We start from the raw sequence: 6108 nt of genomic DNA on the forward strand, positions 1-6108 counted from the left end.
CATCAGTGAGAAAAGGAAAGAAATCCAAAGGGATTTGGGGACTTCAGGGATCCCTGAGGTGTCAGTGACAACCCCTCTGCAGCCTCTGGCTTCAGAGAAGGGAGACGGATCCCTGGCCAAAAGTAATTGCACAGTTGGGTTGAAACCTGCTCCCAGCTGGAAATGCAAATTTGCAGGAACAGAATGCAAGTGCAGGTGTGTGCTCCTTATGTTCAGTCAACAGCGTGGAGGTAAATTCCACATTTCTCTAACTGTGCATGACCCTACTCCCCTTAGCCCTCCCCTTAGTTTTGGTTTGATCTATGCCACTGTTCCTGGAGTCCTTCACTGCTGCTTGCTGAGCTCTGGTTTCTGCATGTTCCAGTCCCAGCCCAGCAGGCAGCACATGGCATGCTGTGTCGTGATGCTGCTGGCTGCCCAGTGCTCTGCTTTCACTTCTGGAGTGCACCACACTCAGAGATACTTCACTGGCCCAGCTGCCCCACAGATCTCCGAGATACATCTGCTCACTTGTCCCTGCCCTTCCCAAGTACACATCCCGGGCCCATAGAGCAGCACTATCTGCAGAGGGCAGGAACATCTCACCCTTCCTGCTGTGGGGTGCAGCACACACTGTGCTGTGCTGCCAGACAGCACTGGCCTCACTGGTTTAACTGGGGCACCACCTTGCCTTCAGTGAGCCTGCCAAAGACATACTTAGTACAATCAGAGTCTCTTGAAGCAGACCAAAACCTTTTACCACATTCTCTGAAGGACCCACACAAAGTGCCACAAGTAGCCACACTGCCTCTCCCAGGAGATAAATGTCTACTTTCCCCATTACCATGTTCATACTCCTGTCCCTTGCACCCCCAGCTCTGCCTGCTGTGGCCTGTGCAGAACAACAGAGGGCTGACTGCACTTAAACCCCAAACACTGCCTTGGTGAACAGGGAGTGCTCACAACAGCACTGCAGCTCTGGGAAAGCCAGAGAACTCAGAACTGGGTTTGCCTAACACACAAGAATGTGGACACCACACTGCAGATGTGAGGCATCAATACTTGCATCTCCAAAGGGAATTTAAAATTAAGGGATGAACATACTTCTCACCTGTCTAATTTACTCAGGTGATGGACAATAATATTTTTTTTTGCTTAACAACTGTTCCGCAGTAATTTTACTTTTCTATGCAGAGATCTTACCTAATTAGGCCATAAACTCAAGAGAACCAGCCTGCTGCTTGTGTGTTTTTGCAAGTAATCAGAAAAAAAGTGGCAGCAGCAGCAAACACAACATGCATAGAGTGAACATAAAGAGCAGTGGCCAAAGTCAGCCCGTTATGGCCAATCTTGGAAGCTGGCAGAAAGAAGCCCTACAGAAACAAGCCTGCAGACACAGGATCATGCCTAAATTAGATGCTATCCAGCCCAGAAAGCCAGGCTGCACTTAATGACTGCCTAACTAGCCATGGTAAGGATTTGGAATTCTCCCCTCCTTGCCTCTCTGCCACTAGCACTGTGTAGCTGCATAATTTCCTGATAAAGAAGATAACCATCAGTAGTTCCTAGCTGGGAAGTTTGAGCTGTTAGTGTCACTCAGCAGGGGGAGGCACAGTTGTGCCAGGTGAACCAATGGGGTGAACTTGTGTCAGTTAAATGCCACAACATGAACTCCTTGCACTGCTTCCCTTAGGCTCAGTTAGTTAACTTGAACATGAATGATTGCAAAGTAATGCATATTTATTTCTCCAACTCAAAACTGCTGCAAAAAGCAGTTTTGAGACCCTTCTTTTTTGGCTTCCTTTTCTACATGGAAGGAGTACAAACATTTTCTTTCTTAAGGGTTCTTTGAAACAGGCTTTTAAGAGAAGCAAGGAGCTTTTTACTGCTTTGGCATATTTCATCCTCTTTGCTTATATTCCACTCTCCTAGCAGCCTGTCATGTTCAGAAGTAGAAAACATTCACACCAAGAGTTACAGTGGATTCAGTGAGCTTTGAGTGCCTACACCTGATGAAAAACTTTCCTAGCTCCTAAGTAGCAGTTTTGGTGGCTCTGGGGATTTTTAATGTGAAAAGAAGTCATTGCTAAAATGTCAGATGCCTAAATCTGCAACAGGCTTTGTCTTGGGTCCTCCTAATCTCTGCAAGCTTTGTGCACTTCAGAAGCTAATACTGAACCAATAAATTCAGCAGTTATTTACAATTAATTGGGAAGTTATTTTCCTGTGCATTTGAAGAGGAACAAATCCTGTCAGCTTCAATTAGGAGACACAAACTACTGTCTCAAGAACAGCAGGGAATGAACAAAATCTAATGTTCTCCTTCTAACAAATGCACAAGCTTTCCTTCTGAAAAATACCCAAACCAGCCTTTTACTGCAGGAAGAAGCCTTTTCACTGACACTGAGTACCACAATAAATGAGACAGAGCACTGAACACTTATTCTGATTCTAGCCGGCAGATGCTTTGGTGTTGTTTTTCAGCACCTGAACTGAGCTCACAGACTCCCTCAGGTAAGCTGCCCTGTGCAAACCAAGGAGTTGAGGCTGATGAACACTCCACTTGGTGATTTTATAGGAGACCTGCTGTGCAGGTTTTTAACCACTTGATACTAGATCTGTGGGGGAAAGAAAAAAACTTTAAAAGCCCAATTTAAATTCAGCTGCAGGAGGTAGTTTTTAATTGCACTTTGGATCAATAGAGAAGCAACCTAACACTTGCACTTGGTTACTAGGCAGCATTTGTACTTTTCCAGACTGCTTTTCCTATGTTTCTTTTTCTTTATTTGCTCACAAAATCTGGATTCTCCACAATTTAAGTACAGAACAAAGTACTCATATCACTAGAGCACATACCAAATCATGTACCAGTGCCATAGATGTTGGTACCTTATCAGCAACGACATGTTCAGTAAGTAGTCCCAGCATTTATAAAGTATTAGAAAAGTGTTAAAAATAGCAATCCAAATAATTATAGCCTGAAGTGACAGGTGTACACAAGCATTTAAAGAGTGTCAAGTAGCATTTTATTTCATTTCCCAGCTGTATAAAATTAAAAGCAGGCCAAAGGTAGACAGGCATTACCAAAGCTCCATCGAGAATTTTTTCAATCCAGAGAAAACTTGTTCCTGTAGCCCTCTTGTGTTCAGCAGGATTAACAGCTATTACAGCAAGAGCACCCTTCCTTATCTCCCCAAATCACAGCTCTGCATGCCTTAACCACACTGCCAGTCAGTTCTTTGTCCTGTACACCTTCACTCGGTTTCTTTCATGGTTTTCCTCCTTCCATCCTGGTTTTAAAATCAAAACCCATTCAGGCTCCCGTGCTCCTGAAACAGCTGAGTGCTCAGTTGGTGTATTCATACCATAAACAGGGAACCACTGCTTTGGAGTAGGAGGACTAAAGAACCTCTCATTGCCTGTGAGCATGTTGATATTCCCAGCATTTCTTCTCCATAAAAGGACTGTAATGAACACAATTTACAGCCTTGTTTCTCTTTTTCAGTTAATGCCTGTGAGTTCAAGTTTTAAATTGAGTGTCCCACAAATACCATTTAGACACGTACAATTCTCTATCCTTGCAGAAATTACCCTGACATTCTCCAAACTCTGACTATTGACAGTTCTGTTCCACACCTTCCTGCCAGTCACCAAGTTATGGCTGCACTGCTGTGGGTGCCTAATGGGATGGAGTGTTGTAACTGAGGGTAAGGAAGTGGGTTGGTTTTCTAAACCACACTCACCTTCCATGTCTGCTGCCACAGCCATCCTTCATTCAAGCACTGCAAGAGAGATCAGGAGGCTCTGGTGAGCAGGGCAGTTGTGCTTCAAGAGCTGCTGTCACCTGTCTCAGGGAGCCAGACTCCAACATGGATGTGCTGCTGTGGAGGAAACCTGGAGAAGGAGCCATATACTAAAGAAGAAAGAAAGAGAAATGAATGAGAACACAGAAAAGACCAAGGACAGCACCAGAACTGACAGCCAGCCATGGCTCAGCAGCAATGCCATCAAGGAGTACAGGCAAGCAGTGCCCACCCTTGATCAGCTGCACAGGTGCACTTGAGCTCATGAAAACTCAGAATTTTGACAGATATATACATGTAGAATTTGAGAGCAGCTGAAAATAGGCTTCAGAAAGAAGACTCAGTATAGATCCTGCAAGGCACAGAATCTTTACTTGAAAGACAGCTAAAGTAGCAAAGCCAGGAGCAATTTAAACTCTAATGTGCATTTCTCTACAAACAAGGTAAAGAGGAGAAAAACATGTACCTCCACAACCCATATCATCTTTGTGATACAAAGCAATTTAGGAATGAATGTACCAAATTTTCTGCAGACAAACCAGTCAGTCCCACCAAAATTAATATACTACATCAAGAGTAAGTAAAAGAATATGCTTCTACTTCTTTGTGTGACCAGATTATGAACTAAAACTTGTCAGAGACCCTGAGTACAAATGTGAGTCACACAGCAGGTAGCTACAGCAACTCAGAGCTGCTGATATGTTGGGGGGAAAAGGGTCATGCTTAGAAGCAGAAATAAGAATTTCTAATGACCCCATATATTTCACTTTATGATTTGATATTTAATTTTATGAAAAAAACTGTATAGATTTTATTACTGATATTATTTTGATACTTCCATTGCCAGAGTGATAAAACAAGTAATGCTGTCTTTGAGTCTGTTCAACAATTAACTTTTGCATATTAAAAGTTGAGCAGACTACACAGCTGCCTAGAGCCCATGGCCTTACATCTTCCAAAGGGGCAAAAAGCTTTATAGGATCACTTGATAGCAGTCACTTAAGAGATCTTGATCCTTGCCTTTTGGGAATGAAGGCCACATTGAAACTTCCTGTAAGATAGTTCATTGATGACAAAATCAGTTTTTAAATGTTAGGCTGGCAGAAATTCATCATTTTCTGTAGCATTTGATCATGGCATTTCACAGTTAGTCAGGTTACTCATCACTGAGGACTTGGTCAACAGAGATAAAAAACCTTAGAGAGCTTTCCTTCTGACTGTAGTAGTAAATCTTATCAACATTAAAATCTGTCCTTTTCCTGCATCTGATGTATTCTAAATCTCCTCAATGAGTAAAGTCAACACTACAGGTACTAAGACCTGGCACAGCTATCTGAAACTTAAATGAAGTTTTCAATATCAGGAATTTGAGAAGTGATCAACTGTGCATTCTCAGTTAGAAAACCAATACATCTATTTTTGTGCTTTGACTACAAGTACACCATTTGCAATTTTCCAGCATCTTCAACTTTAACTAAAGTTCATATGCCTTATTCAAAACATAAGATTATCTACACAGACATCTAAGCAGGCTTTTCTGACTATAAATCAGCAACAGCTTCATTTTTTCCAGTCACTTTTCACTGGAAATGTGAGAAGTTTAAGCAGTTCAAAATGAGACATACCATGTTAAAAAAAAAACCAAACAACTCTACAAAATTATTATATACCACACAGGCTCTTCAGTCCTCATTCAAAGGTGAAAGTTTGTCAAACCCTTCCAGATTCCCTCTCTGGCTCCCAAATACCCCAAGGAAGCAGTGAGCCACACAACATACTGATCAACCAACATTCAGACATTCCTAGTGTTACACAGCTAGCCAGTGCTGAATTTGAGCCTGTGAGCAGCTGTGAGGGATAAGGATGCTTTCCAGTGTATCTCCATCCTTTCCCTGTGAGAAAGTATCATGACACAAGAGCAACCACCTTGTGTGGCTGCAGTTTGTGTCCTCAGTATATATATTTTAGGCTGTGCTCACCCCATCCAGCAAAATCAGCATTTCCTTGGCACCTCAGACAGGTCCAAGGCATCTCAGGAAAGGACCCTGTGGTACTCTGCAGGTAAGAGCCTTTGCAGAGCTCTGAAGGGCAGCCAGATGAAGCAGAGATGATGTCCGTATGAGCTGGCAAGCAGAACACAAGATAGGTTACACATCCCCAACTGGGATCACACAGCAGTTGCTCATGTCTCAGCTCACTGGTTCATTGTGGGCCTTTGACCTGCTGCAGCTCATTCAGTTCCAATACAACACACCCAACAAGCTCTCCCAGAACCCAGAATTGTAGCTCTCTCTACAATTTGTACATGGGGCATATAAAGGAAGAG

Source organism: Melospiza melodia, chromosome 12 (genome assembly GCF_035770615.1).
Source record: "Melospiza melodia melodia isolate bMelMel2 chromosome 12, bMelMel2.pri, whole genome shotgun sequence".
Classification (NCBI taxonomy): domain Eukaryota; kingdom Metazoa; phylum Chordata; class Aves; order Passeriformes; family Passerellidae; genus Melospiza; species Melospiza melodia.